The sequence below is a fragment of the Psittacula echo genome, assembly GCF_963264785.1.
Source record: "Psittacula echo genome assembly, chromosome: 2".
NCBI lineage: Eukaryota > Metazoa > Chordata > Aves > Psittaciformes > Psittacidae > Psittacula > Psittacula echo.
The window spans coordinates 101,191,216-101,206,454 of NC_137737.1; positions in this window are offsets into that span (position 1 = coordinate 101,191,216).

The window sequence follows — 15,239 nt, forward strand, 5'->3', positions numbered from 1 at the left end:
ACTGAAAGAAATATTCCAGATAAGTAACCAACAGCTTGACAATTTCTATTTCAAATTTTGAGGGGGTTTATGTAAATTCTTTTCCCCATAGAAGATTTCACAATATTTCACACAGTTTTTAGTGGGAAGAAATTTCTGTTGTTCAGAAAGATTTAACTTTGGCTTTATAAAAAACAGGCAAAATTAGAGACATCAACCTACCTTGAAACTAAAGTCATGTGCAGTAGCTACTCGAACTACTTCTTCACCTGCTGCTTGCTTGTTGCGTTTCTACATCTTTACATGAAGGAGGACTAAAAGATTTATTTTGTAACACCTAATTATGACACGTTCTTCCAGCCCTATATACTTTCTTTTAATCTTGGAAATTTCTTTTATTGATTTTGAATTAGAGAGTTCTTTTCACATCTAATAGGATTCAGTTTTAAAGTGTTCTCACTTGCTGCCATTTCTTGATTAAACAGCTCAGCCTTCAGTTATCGTGTTGTTAACTATATCCTCTGAATCTTTAGAAATACAATATTTCCACTAATTGTATACAGAGCAATGGGGGAATGAGGGAAAACAAGACACCATTCAAGGATGCCTGAAATTTCCACTTTAATCAAGAAATATCTTTTTAAGCTTCTCTGAGGCAACTGGGACACCATCAGCTGTTATGTTTACCTCATTATTGACGCTTTCAGTACAATTCTGTGAGGCAGATCCTACAGATAAAAACAACAACAACCACCAACCCAACCAAACCAAACCGAACCAGAAAACCCCCAAACCCCAAACCTCTTTCTTATTGTATTTTGAATTCGTTTTCCCCATTCAAAAATCTTCAGTAAGAGAAGGAATCCAAAGTATTTATAGATTTAAAACCACACGCTTTGTTTACTGTGGTATACTTACCATATGTCAAACCAGTGTGGTTTACTCCATAGCATTTTTGCCTTCATGAAATTCAGGTTTTGGAAATAAAAAGTCTCCTAAAGGCAAAAATGGACGCTCATCTCTCAGATAAAACAAGAATGACAAAGTAACCATAATACTACTTGGGTAAAGTGAAAATTAATTCATGCATGGCAGTGCTTGACAGATGAAAGTTTTGAACAAAAACCCACATAGTGGTGCCTCAGAGAAAAGCATAAACGCCATGAATGTGGTAAGTCTGGTCATACTGCGTTATAGCCATCTAGAATAATCTTGAAGTTTTCTATGAATGCAGTATGAAGAGCTGGATGCTTTTATTTTAGTATTGAAGCCTCTGGCATGTTTTTGGTGTTTTATATATATGTGTGTGTGTGTATATATGTATGTGTACATATATATGTGTGTGTATATATATGTATCTTGTTTTTCATCTTAATTTCAACAGTACTTCAGGAGTTCTTTTATGGGAATTAACGTTCAGAAATATTAGAATACACAACAAAGCGTAAAATTAGGATTATCAACTCTTCTGAAGTATGAATAACTATTCCACTTTTTGACGTGCTTCTCTGTTCTCATTTTATCTTTTCAGTACATAGAGAAATGTCTCTAGTTTATTTATCCACAGTATGTGGAATCAAACTTAACACCAAGTCTTGTTTTTGCATATAAATTAAAATGGCAACAACCTGTGGCAAAACATTCTTAGCTGGGCTGAGTGCTGGCTCAAAATTAAAGGATCTTTAAAAAATAAAATAGCATGAGAAATATTCTTGAATTTTTCATAACTCAGTGGAAGTTTTGTTTCTTCTGTCCATGGAAAAAAGTCACCTCCTCTTTCTTGTTGTTAGAAACCGAAAAAATGTAGCTTGAAGACCAGCTTTTCTTTTCTCAGCTTTGTTTGACAGCAACACCTTGCCAAGCTTTCCTCTGTGTCCTAAGTTCAGCTACTATGCTAAGGAATTAAAGTGTGCACAGAGCAAAGTTATACATAGTGATGATTCAAATAGTTAAAAAATCACATTGTTCAGGTTCTTGAAAGACTGAAATAACTAGTGATTTAACAGTGATGGGAAAAAAGTTTGAAGCAGAGTCACACTCAGAAAAAAACGATCACTTAACTAACGCTTCAATTCTTGAATAGCTCAGAAGGATGCCAAGTGAGCCATTTGCCTTGGAGTGCTTCCTAGAATGCATGACAATAATGGATCTTTCAACAAAAAAATATCAAATCAGATACATTCCAAAATTCAATTCTTATTTTTCCCAGGAGCACTGGTATTGTTCAGTCCTATTAAGGTTTCCAGGGAGAATGGTAAAACACCAACAGCCAGCAAGGGTTTATAGCAGTACTTCTACAGTTTTAGGAGTACTCACTTCCATTTAGTATTCACTATCATTTGACAATGCATGTAAGGTTTGTTTCTCAAACAAAGAAAAAGATAATTTCTATATCAGAGGAAAACATACGAGGGAAGCACTAAATGTGACAGTTCTGGGGACAATGTAGTTGCTTCCAGTTTCAAGAATACTGCTGGGAAAAATTAATGAACACAATGCTATATACGGTTAATAGTGATGTAGCAGTAATGGAAACCTAGAATAATTCTGCCTGAGGGTAATATATATCACAGAAGATGACACTGTATGTAAAGTATTTATTTGCTTTCCATTTGAGGATGGAAGTACAGTTGCAGATTCCAGCAGTTTCAAAAAAAAAAAAAAAAAACGATATGAACTGTTGAACAGATTGGATGAGTTTATAATTTCATTATATTATTGAAATAATTACAGTAAATGAGCTTGTAGTTTTGGGTTTTTTTTTTTCCACAATATATTTCATGAATTAGAGACCAAAGTCATCAAATGCTTACATCAATATGTATAAATACTGCCCTTGCTGTGGTAGCAGGACAGCTAATAGGGGCTAGGAGGCAGAGCTCAACCCCTGTGATATTGCCTCCTAGAGGCTTCAACTCTCATATCTTAGTCTTTTGTTCCAGACCTCAGCTGGCAGACAGAGTGGTTCTTCAATACAAGTGTAGGGGAGGCAAAAAGAATGCAAGTGTTCCTTGGTTTCTGAATATAGCAAACTCTCTTCTGGTTTCCAGTACTTGGGGGTGGGGAGTGACTGAAAGCAGAAATAAACATCATCTGAATCATTAAACCTGAAACATAAAACATTGGAGGACACTGCAGAATTGCTATATGGTTTCCACTGTTTGCCTTACCCTGGTTAAAATAGTGTTAATAGGTTATCAATTTGTCAATTTCACATTTCTTTTAACATTTGATAACATTAAACAATGACCATTCCAAGCTATAAGGAATCACTAATAAAAATTTAAAGTAATACACATTTTTAAACCAAAACAGTGTTCAGTGGGACAGTAATAATGCATAATACAATTCCAAGTCTGGCAAAATGGGTGCAGGTGGAAATAAAAGCTATAGTCTTAACTCGAAGTGTGGAAAGGGAGGATGCAAGAAAAGCTTATTGATCGTGCAGAGGGATTTCAACAGCTCAAAACTCACTAATCATCTAATTTGAAAACAGCTTGTCTCATTTTCAAATATCAGGTTCTTTGCTTTCTTAGGAAATTTTCAGATGCAATACGTTTCATTAGAAAAGGTAAGGAAATGTTAAGGCATTACTCCAGCATATAGTAGTAATGGTCACCACATTCTGAAAATAACTTTGAATGATGAATTTAAAACACCAAGTTTCACATTACAGTTGAAACACTATTCTTTTTTGTTTATAGAGTAGGCTGTCTTAAAGCACTAAGCTATTTAGCATGGTGAAAATTAAATAGCTAAACTATGTGAATACGTCATTACCAGCTGTGGCATCACTTACATTTCATACTAACATAGTAAAATTTACTGCCATATTTGAAACATGCAATCAAGTTGTAGCCAGATGGAGAAGCTGTTTTAAGGTGGATAAAGTTGCAAACATAATCTCTTTATGATTTTGAAATAACCATGTTAAATATTCTGAAATATAGAAACTGCACTTCTCAGTAGCATGTATCAATCAATTTGTCTGGTATCATAGTAACTTGAAACAACACTTCTAGGCCATCTCCTAAAAATGGCAATAAAGGATACAGTTTATGTTTGCAGCTTTTGTTGAGTAAATGTAGGAATGCACGCAAATAATCATTTTTATTTAAACAATTTGAGGAGGTTATTGGAAAGTGCAAGATGAAAAATATGTAGATCATTCTACAAAGTGAAATGATGTAGTGGTTGAAAGACTTCCTGAAATTAAAAAAATAGAAAGATAAAATAAGTAAGCCACTATGTATAAATAACCCAGGAATAAACTATTACTGGCAATTCACATCATATATTATAATTTTGGAGCTTTACTGCATTTTTCATATCTATCACTAACACATGTACAGATAGACACCTGAATTTCCGTTGCATATTTTTTAAAGACATCTCGTATAATTCTTATCTATTTAGTTTCTAAGCACTTTTCAAGAGGTCATTCAGGAAAGACAACTGAAACGAATCTGCAAACAACAAGCAAGACACAGAAAAGGCAGCAAAACAGCTCCTGTGAAGATATTAGAAGAGAAACACAAAGAATAATGTAAGTTCACTATCCTATGGAAAATGAAATTTTCCAAAATAAGTAGTCTCCTACCTTGGAGATTGGAGGATCTTGGGATTCTGTCTTTCTTTGCATAAAGAAAAAATGGGCTTCTCTTCAGCATAATGTTCGTTCATGTTTTTTCATTATTTCCATCTCAGTATTAGGCTCAGGGCAGTAAACACTGTACACACTGAGATCTATCAGGTCAGTATTATACCTTGATGATTACTGTTTTCCTTTTTTTTTTTAGTGCAGATTAGTCATGAAAGACTATGAGCTCTATAAGATACACAAGAAAAAACATTTCAAATTAAGCGTGCAGCAAGCTCACTGCCCTGGACTTCAAGAGAGCAGACTTTCGCCTCTTCAGGAGCCTGCTTAGTAAGGTTACATGGGATACAGCCCTAGAGGGCAGGAGGGCCCATGACTCTTGGTTGTTACTCAGGGGTCACCTGCTCCAAGCTCCGGAGTGTTGCATCCCAACTAAAAGGAAGTGCAGCAGGAGGGCCAGGAGACCTCCTTGGATGGATAAGGAGCTGCTCAGGAAAACTCAAAAGAAAAAAGAGGCTTATAGAAGGTGGAAGCAGGGAAAGGCGGCCTGGGAAGAATACAGGAACGCTGTCCGGGAGGCTAGGGACCAGGTGAGGAAGGCTAAGGCCCAGTTAGAATTCAACTTGGCTAGGGATGTTAAGGATAACAGGAAGGGATTCTATAGGTATGTAGCGAGTAAAAGACAGACTAGGGACAACATAGGCCCCCTCCAGAAGATATCGGGAGAACTGGCTACCTGGGATTTGAAGAAGGCTGAGGTTCTTAATGACTTCTTTGCCTCGGTCTTCACTGGCAAATGCTCTGACCGCACCACTCAAATCTTGGAAGGCGAAGACAGGGACTGTGAGAATGAAGACCCTAGGCCCACTGTAGGAGAGGATCAGGTTCGAGACCATCTTAAGAACCTAAACGCACACAAGTCCATGGGACCTGACGAAATCCATCCGCGGGTCCTGAAGGAGCTGGCGAATGAAGTTGCTAAGCCACTGGCCATCATACTTGAAAAATCATGGCAGTCAGGTGAAGTTCCCAACGACTGGAAGAAGGGAAATATAACCCCCATTTTCAAGAAGGGGAAAATGGATGACCCGGGGAATTACAGACCAGTCAGTCTCACCTCTGTGCCTGGGAAACCTCTGTGCCTGGCAAACTCTTGGAGCAGGTTCTCCTGGAAAGCATGCTAAGGCACATGAAAAACAAGGAGGTGCTTGGTGACAGCCAGCATGGCTTCACTAAGGGGAAATCCTGCCTGACCAATTTCGTGGCCTTCTATGATGGGGCTACAGAACTGATGGACAGGGGCAGAGCAGTTGACGTCATCTACCTGGACTTGTGCAAAGCCTTCGACACTGTCCCACATGACATCCTTGTCTCTAAATTGGAGAGACATCAATTTGATGGGTGGACCACTCGGTGGATAAAGAACTGGCTGGCTGGCCACAGGCAAAGAGTTGTGGTCAATGGCTCCATGTCCGGCTGGAGACCGGTAACGAGTGGTGTCCCTCAGGGACTGGTGTTGGGACCGGTCTTGTTCAACATCTTTGTTGGTGACATGGACAGTGGGATTGAGTGTGCCCTCAGCAAGTTTGCCCACAACACCAAGCTGTGTGGTTTGGTTGGTACGCCGGAGGAAAGGGATGCCATCCAGAGGGACTTCGACACGCTTGTGAGGTGGACTGATGCCAACCTTATGAAGTTTAACCATGCCAAGTGCAAGGTCCTCCACCTGGGTCGGAGCAATCCCAGGCACGGCTACAGGTTAGGCAGAGAAGAGATTGAGAGCAGCCCTGCAGAGAAGGACTTGGGGGTGTTGGTTGATGAAAAAATGAACATGAGCCGGCTTCAGTGTGCGCTCACAGCCCAGAAAGCCAACTGTATCCTGGGCTGCATCAAAAGGAGCTTGACCAGCAGGTCGAAGGAGGTGATCCTGCCTCTCTACTCTGCTCTCGTGAGACCTCACTTGGAGGATTGTGTGCAGTTCTGGTGTCCTCAACATAAAAAGGACATGGAACTGTTGGAACAAGTCCAGAGGAGGGCCACGAGGATGATCAGGGGACTGGAGCACCTCCTGTATGAAGATAGGCTGAGAAAGTTGGGGCTGTTTTTTCAGCCTGGAGAAGAGAAGGCTGCGTGGAGACCTCATAGCAGCCTTCCAGTATCTGAAGGGGGCCTACAAGAACAGGGACACCCCATACTAAACCGTGTCACCCAAGGCCTCATCCAACCTGGCCTTGAACACTGCCAAGGATGGAGCATTCACAACCTCCCTGGGCAACCTATTCCAGTGCCTCACCACCCTCTCAGTAAAGAATTTCTTCCTTATATCCAATCTAAACTTCCCCTGTTTAAGTTTGAACCCATTACCCCTTGCCCTGTCACTACAGTCCCTGATGAATAGTCCCTCCCCAGTATCCTTGTAGGCCCCCTTCAGAAATGTATATTGCCAACAAAAATTATATGGGTAAGATGAACTTACTGTTCAAAGCAAATAAAAGAAAGAACAAAAAAACATCTGGGTATACTGGTTGGCTCATGAGACGACTAAAGGTTTTGTACTTTTCAGCTCTTAACTAATGCAATTTTAAACTTGAATCTGATTGCTATGAAAAAAAGAACAATTTCATTAATTCCTCAAAGACACTAAATGGGCTCACTTGAAATAAATTTATTAGACTTGCAATAAACAAATATTCTTCAGAATTAACATTCTTCCTGGATGACTTAATAGATAGACTTATGAAAGCATAGGTCTAAGTTAAACTGTTAACTCTTCAAATAGTTTTTCTTGAATCACAGTCAGAAATATTGGTGAAGCAAAGTGAAAAAAAATTAAATGGGAGATATTTATAGAACACAGTTTTCTTGGATTATGAGCTTGAAAAATTTAATTATCAGTAGATTCATCCAAACAAATACCATAAGCAAATATATGTATAAAACTCAAAACTTCACTAAAACTTAAGGTCTGGATAAAACTAAGTCATACTATTTCAACAAATAGAAACAGAAAAACAGGAAAATCAAACCAGTGCATAGTTTGCAGCCCACAGAGAAGAAAATGTTAATGACATTATTTAACCCTGCTTCACATTTTGAATGACACTTATCACACTAAAACAACTGTCTTGTAAACTACATTAAGATGTACTTTGGCTGTCTTTGTCCCTGACTTCTATGTTCTTTTTCAGTCTGCGTCCCTTTATTTTCTTTCCCCAGAACAGATGATGGGTGAGGGAGAAAAAGTTATTGTATGCTGATATAAGCTAGTGTCCTGGGTTCAGTAGTGGCAGTCAGTTTTTTTTTTTTTCCTTCTTAGTAGCTGTTGCAGCACTGTGTTTTTGACTTTTGGCTTGGGAACAAAAAACTGATAACACTGATGTTTAGACTGACCAAGGACTTTGTGAGTCTCATGCTCTGCCAGGGAGGAGGAGGGGCCGGGAGGAAGCGGGGACAGGACACCTGACCCAGACTGGCCAAGGAGGTGTTCCATACCACAGCACGTCATGCCAGGGGATGTAACTGGGAGCTACCCGGAAGGGCACGTCCCCTGGTCGGTCGGGCTGTCTTTTCCGGCGGGCGGTATCGTATTCTCTTCCCTTGTTATTTCTCTTGTCGTTGTTATTGTTGGTGGCGGCAGTGGTGATTTGTGTTATACCTTAGTTATTAAACTGTTCTTATCTCAACCCGTGGGAGCTGCATTCTTTTGATTCTCCTCCCCGTCCCTCCAGAAGCGGAGGGAAGAAAGGTGGGGGGGGCAGTAGACTGCGTGGTTCTGATTTACAGCTTGGGCTTAAACCACGACAGTTCTATTTTGGCGCCCAACGTGGGGCTCGAAGGGTTGAGATAACGACAGATCTGACTGGAGTGTGTCTAATCGTATTTGTGATAAGCATTCAGTGTTTTGGATTGATAGTCACTCGTCACAATGCTGATTTATTGGCTCTCAAAGTTGTTGGTTTTGATCTCACAGTCTCAATATGCCGTATGTTACTTAGAGCCGGTATTTGCTGTGTTAGTGTTTTTCAAGTGTGGGGCTTGGGCTAAGGTTATTGTCTCATTATATTTTATGGTAATGACTTGTAATACAATAGAAAAATTGATCATGAAACTGATCTGGCTTATGTTCCCAGTGTGGTCACCACCTTTATACTTTGGGAGGTATATAACACAAATGCTTAGCAACTATACATCTTTTTTCTCCTTCCTGGGTGGTCAACCTATGAAGGAGACATTCTTTTACCCTCCCAGTGCCCCTTCCAGACCGTTTACAGCATCGTTTGAGAGTTTTGAAGTTTTTGAGTGGCCTTTTAATATTGTTGAGACCTGTTTGCTGATTGTGATGGGGGTCACCATGTTGGCACGCATACAGAGTGTGTTTTGTCCACAACCATTACGTCTGATCTCAAGAGTTAAGCAGAGTCGGGTTTGGGCCTTGTCTGGGGTTAGACGACAAAATAGGGGGACCGAGAGATTTTCCCCGAGGCTGGACAGCCATGAGTGGCAGGGTGTGTGGGATAGTATGGGCAAGTATCTAGGTCAGTGGGCCCCTCCAGTGTTTTGGAACTTCACCACCGAACAAGTGCAAAATCCAGAAGAATTAGTAAAACACTTAAATGAGGTGTGCTGTCATCCTGGTCATACCAGAGAGGGACAAATCATGTCAACGTACTGGGGCTTGGCCTATGCTTACCGGGCCTTGTTCAACACTATCCAGCACCTTCAAAAGGAAAGAAATGTCCCTGGATCTGAGGGCGAAGCAACAGACAGCGCAGCTACTCCAGCTCCGAGCACAGCAGCTACACCACCCCTAGCGACAAGTACAGCCACTACTCAAACTTCGACTGCAACAGACAGTGCAGCTACCCCAGCGACAAGTACAGCCACTACTCAAACTTCAACTGCAACAGACAGCGAAGCTACCCCAGCTCCAACCACAGCAGCTACACCACTCCCAGCGACAAGTACAGCCACTACTCAAACTTCAACTGCAACAGATAGCGAAGCTACCCCAGCCCCAACCACAGCAGCTACACCACCCCCCGCGACAAGTACAGTTGCTACTCAAAGCACAGTGATAATGACTGCAGCTAAACCAGAGGACCAATTCGTACCAATATCGATTGCCCCCATATGCAAGAGAAAAAGCAAAAAAGAGGCAAGAAGGGTGAAGCAAGATGAAGAAACAATGTATTCACCACCCGGGCCACCACCTGATCAGGAGTCATCATCCCATGATGAAGAAGAAGAAGAAGAGGTGACTTCTCGACCTCGGACCTCAACCGAGCTACCGAATATGCGAAAAGATTTTACCCGTCAACCAGGGGAGCACATCATCACCTGGTTGCTCCGATGCTGGGACAATGGGGCCGATGGTCACAAACTAGGAGGTACGGAAGCCAAGCAGCTGGGATCACTTGCTAGAGAAGGGGGAATTGACAAAGCAATTGCAAGAGAGAAAAAGTCCCTCAGTCTTTGGAGGCGGCTCTTGGCAGCTGTGAAAGAAAGGTTTCCATACAAGGATGATGTTACGACTCGTTCGGCCAAGTGGACTACTTTAGACAAAGGCATCCAGTCTCTGAGGGAATCAGCCATCGTAGAGATGATCTATCACACCAAACCGAATAACGGAGATATACCCATAGACCCAGATGAAGTCGAATGCACACAACCCATGTGGCGAAAACTTACACGGAATGCACCGTCATCATATGCCCATTCATTGGCAACGGTAACCTGGGGTGACATAGTAACACCAACAGTGGATGAAATGATTCACAAACTCCGAGAGTTCGAAGACAATCTCACCCCTTCCATCATCTCAGCTGTGGAAAAACTGTCCCAGGATGTCAAACAATTGAGGGACGATCTATCTGATTTATCCAGCTCCTCACGTGTACCAACATACGTCTCAGCTGTTAACAAAAGACGTCCTATTGTTCAAGACAGAAGATATAGAAGGCAAACACCACAGGCCACCCTATGGTTTTACCTGCGGGATCATGGAGAAGACATGACGAAGTGGGATGGAAAACCTACTTCAGCTTTGGAGGAACGGGTGCATGAACTGAAAATAGGAACAAGGGTCAAGACTAATCATCCCATGAGAGCTGCGGCTTCAGTCTCTGGTGAGCAGGTTCCCAGATGGAGCGGAAGAGCTGATTTTACTCCAGCTCCTGTGATAACGAAGAATAATTCCTTTCAACACGACTTAGGTGTCCAACGTTGTGATGACTGTTAGAGGGACCCTGCCTCCAGCCAGGTGGAGGTAGGGGACAATCGGATTTACTGGACTGTGTGGGTCAGATGGCCTGGCACATCAGTCCCGCAGAAGTATAAAGCTCTCGTAGATACCGGTGCACAGTGTACCCTGATGCCGTCAAGCTGTCAAGGGGTGGAACCCATCTATATCTCTGGAGTGACAGGAGGATCCCAAGAGTTAACTGTACTGGAGGCTGAGATCAGCCTGACTGGAAGGAAATGGCAAAAGCACCCCATTGTGACTGGTCCAGAGGCTCCATGCATCCTCGGCATAGATTACCTCAGGAGAGGGTACTTCAAAGACCCAAAAGGGTACCGATGGGCTTTTGGTATTGCTGCTTTGGAGACTGAGGAAAATGAGCAGCTGTCCACCTTGCCTGGTCTCTCAGAGGATCCCTCTGTTGTGGGGTTGCTGAAGGTTGAAGAACAACAAGTGCCAATCGCAACCACAACAGTGCACCGGCGGCAGTATCGCACCAACCGAGACTCCCTGATTCCCATCCATAAACTGATCCGTAGTCTGGAGAGTCAGGGAGTGATCAGCAGGACCCGCTCACCCTTTAATAGCCCCATATGGCCAGTGCGAAAGTCTAACGGAGAGTGGAGACTAACAGTAGACTATCGTGGCCTGAATGAAGTCACACCACCATTGAGTGCTGCTGTACCGGACATGCTAGAACTTCAGTATGAACTGGAGTCAAAGGCAGCCAAGTGGTATGCCACGATTGATATTGCCAATGCATTCTTCTCAATTCCTTTGGCAGCAGAATGCAGGCCACAGTTTGCTTTTACTTGGAGGGGCGTCCAGTACACTTGGAACCGACTGCCCCAGGGGTGGAAACACAGCCCTACCATCTGCCATGGACTGATCCAGAATGCACTGGAACAGGGGCAAGCTCCAGAACACCTGCAGTACATTGATGACATTATTGTGTGGGGTGATACAGCGGAAGAAGTCTTTGAGAAAGGGAGGAAAATAATCCAAATCCTGCTGAAAGCTGGTTTTGCCATAAAACGGAGTAAGGTCAAGGGACCTGCACAGGAGATTCAATTTTTGGGAATAAAATGGCAAGATGGACGTCGCCAGATCCCTACATATGTGATCAACAAAATAATAGCAATGTCTCCACCAACTAATAAGAAAGAAACACAAGCTTTCTTGGGTGCTGTGGGGTTCTGGAGAATGCACATCCCGAATTACAGTTCGATTGTAAGCCCTCTCTATCATGTGACCCAGAAGAAGAATGATTTTAAATGGGGCCCTGAGCAACAACAAGCCTTTGAGCAAATTAAACGTGAGATAGTTCATGCAGTAGCCCTTGGACCAGTCCGGAATGGGCCAGATGTAAAAAATGTACTGTACACCGCAGCTGGGGAGAATGGTCCTACCTGGAGCCTCTGGCAGAAAGCTCCAGGGGAGACTCGAGGTCGACCCCTCGGCTTTTGGAGTCGCGGATACAAAGGATCTGAGGCCAGCTATACCCCAACTGAGAAAGAGATACTGGCAGCCTATGAAGGGGTTCGAGCTGCTTCGGAGGTGATTGGCACTGAAGCACAGCTCCTCCTGGCACCCAGGTTGCCCGTTCTGGGCTGGATGTTCAAAGGCAGGGTCTCCTCTACACATCATGCAACCGATGCGACATGGAGTAAATGGGCTGCACTAATTACACAACGAGCTCGAATAGGAAATCCCAGTCGTCCAGGCATTCTAGAAGTCATCATGGACTGGCCAGAGGGCAAAGATTTTGGAATGTCACCAGAGGAGGAGGTGATGCGTGCTGAAGAGGCCCCACCATATAAAAAGCTGTCAGAAAGTGAAAAGCAGTATGCCTTGTTTACTGATGGGTCCTGCCGTATTGTGGGAAAACATCGTAGATGGAAGGCAGCTGTATGGAATCCTCAATGACAAGTTGCAGAAACTGCTGAAGGAGAGGGTGAATCGAGTCAGTTTGCCGAGGTGAAAGCCATCCAGCTGGCCCTGGACATTGCTGAACGAGAAAAGTGGCCAGTACTTTATCTCTATACTGACTCATGGATGGTGGCAAATGCCCTGTGGGGGTGGTTGCAGCAATGGAAGCAGAGCAACTGGCAACGCAGAGGTAAACCCATCTGGGCTGCTGCACTGTGGCAAGATATCGCTGCCCAGGTGCAGAACCTGGTGGTGAAGGTACGCCATGTAGACGCCCATGTACCCAAGAGTCGGGCCACTGAGGAACACCAGAACAACCAACAAGTGGACAAAGCTGCTAAGATTGAAGTGGCTCAGATGGACTTAGATTGGCAACATAAAGGTGAATTATTTTTGGCCCGGTGGGCCCATGACACTTCAGGTCATCAGGGCAGAGATGCAACATACAGATGGGCCCGTGATCGAGGGGTGGACTTAACAATGGACACTATTGCCCGGGTTATTCATGAGTGTGAAACATGTGCTGCAATTAAACAAGCCAAACGGTTAAAGCCTCTTTGGTATGGAGGACGATGGCTGAAGTATAAATATGGGGAGGCCTGGCAAATTGATTATATCACACTCCCACCAACCCGCCAAGGCAAGCGCCATGTGCTTACCATGGTGGAAGCAACCACCGGATGGATGGAAACATACGCTGTGCCCCATGCCACTGCCCGGAACACTATCCGGGGCCTTGAGAACCAGATTTTGTGGCGACATGGCACCCCAGAAAGAATTGAATCAGACAATGGGACTCATTTCCGGAATAACCTTATAGACACTTGGGCCAAAGAGCATGGCATTGAGTGGGTATATCACATCCCCTACCATGCACCAGCCTCTGGGAAAATCGAACGGTACAATGGGCTGTTAAAAACTACACTGAGAGCAATGGGTGGGGGAACTTTCAAGCATTGGGATACACACTTACCAAAGGCCACCTGGTTGGTCAACACCAGAGGATCTGCCAACAGGGCTGGCCCAGCCCAGTCAGAACTTTTACATATTGTAGAGGGGGACAAAGTTCCTGTGGTGCACATGAAGAATTTGCTGGGGAAGACAGTCTGGGTTATTCCTGCTTCAGGTAAAGACAAACCCACTCGTGGGATTGCTTTTGCTCAGGGACCTGGATATACTTGGTGGGTAATGCGGGAAGATGGGGAAGTCCGATGCGTACCTCAAGGGGATTTGATTTTAGGGGAAAACAGACAATGAACTCAATTGTACGCTGTTGCCTGCTATAGTCCATCAACTAGAAGTCTGCAGGGCACCAGCGACTGGCTCTGACTTCCCTCCGACCATCATCCCAACAGAGAATGAACTTTGATAGAACCGGACGAGTTCTACAGTAAAGGAATGATCAGCATCAGCAGACAACGATCCAACACTGCATACAGCTTCTTCTGCCCTGAAAGACTGTTCCAAGAGATGGAGCCCAACATCATGAACCGAATGGACTCAGTAGCTTTATAGGAATTGGTCTGTGCACTAAGCTAACAGTGCACCGAGATGAGAGTGAGGGTATATGGAAAATGTGGGATCTGAGCATGACGTGAATGGTATGGAACAAGGGGTGGATACTGTCCTGGGTTCAGCAGTGGCAGTCAGTTTTTTTTTTTTTTTCCTTCTTAGTAGCTGTTGCAGCACTGTGTTTTTGACTTTTGGCTTGGGAACAAAAAACTGATAACACTGATGTTTAGACTGACCAAGGACTTTGTGAGTCTCATGCTCTGCCAGGGAGGAGGAGGGGCCGGGAGGAAGCGGGGACAGGACACCTGACCCAGACTGGCCAAGGAGGTGTTCCATACCACAGCACGTCATGCCAGGGGATGTAACTGGGAGCTACCCGGAAGGGCACGTCCCCTGGTCGGTCGGGCTGTCTTTTCCGGCGGGCGGTATCGTATTCTCTTCCCTTGTTATTTCTCTTGTCGTTGTTATTGTTGGTGGCGGCAGTGGTGATTTGTGTTATACCTTAGTTATTAAACTGTTCTTATCTCAACCCGTAGGAGCTGCATTCTTTTGATTCTCCTCCCCGTCCCTCCAGAAGCGAAGGGAAGAAAAGTGGGGGGGGCAGTAGACTGCGTGGTTCTGATTTACAGCTTGGGCTTAAACCACGACAGCTAGGAATGCACCAAGATATTCATGACATCTAGACTTAGGATCTAGCACGTACTTCTAAATCACAGCACTATCTATCTCAGGAAATAGCCTCAGAAATATTTAATAACAAAAGAACAGAGCTGAGTTTATAAAAAGAAACAGAAACGTTTCAGGGATTCAAACTCAGAATTATGGAATAACCATGACATGTAGCACTATCAGTAGCTCTCAATAGTAATGCCATGCTAGAAGGACAGAAAAAAAGGGCAGAGAATGTGACCAATAAATATCTATCAATAAGGATGGATCAATTTTAATATTTACTATGGGCTGAGAAGGTAACTTTAAAAA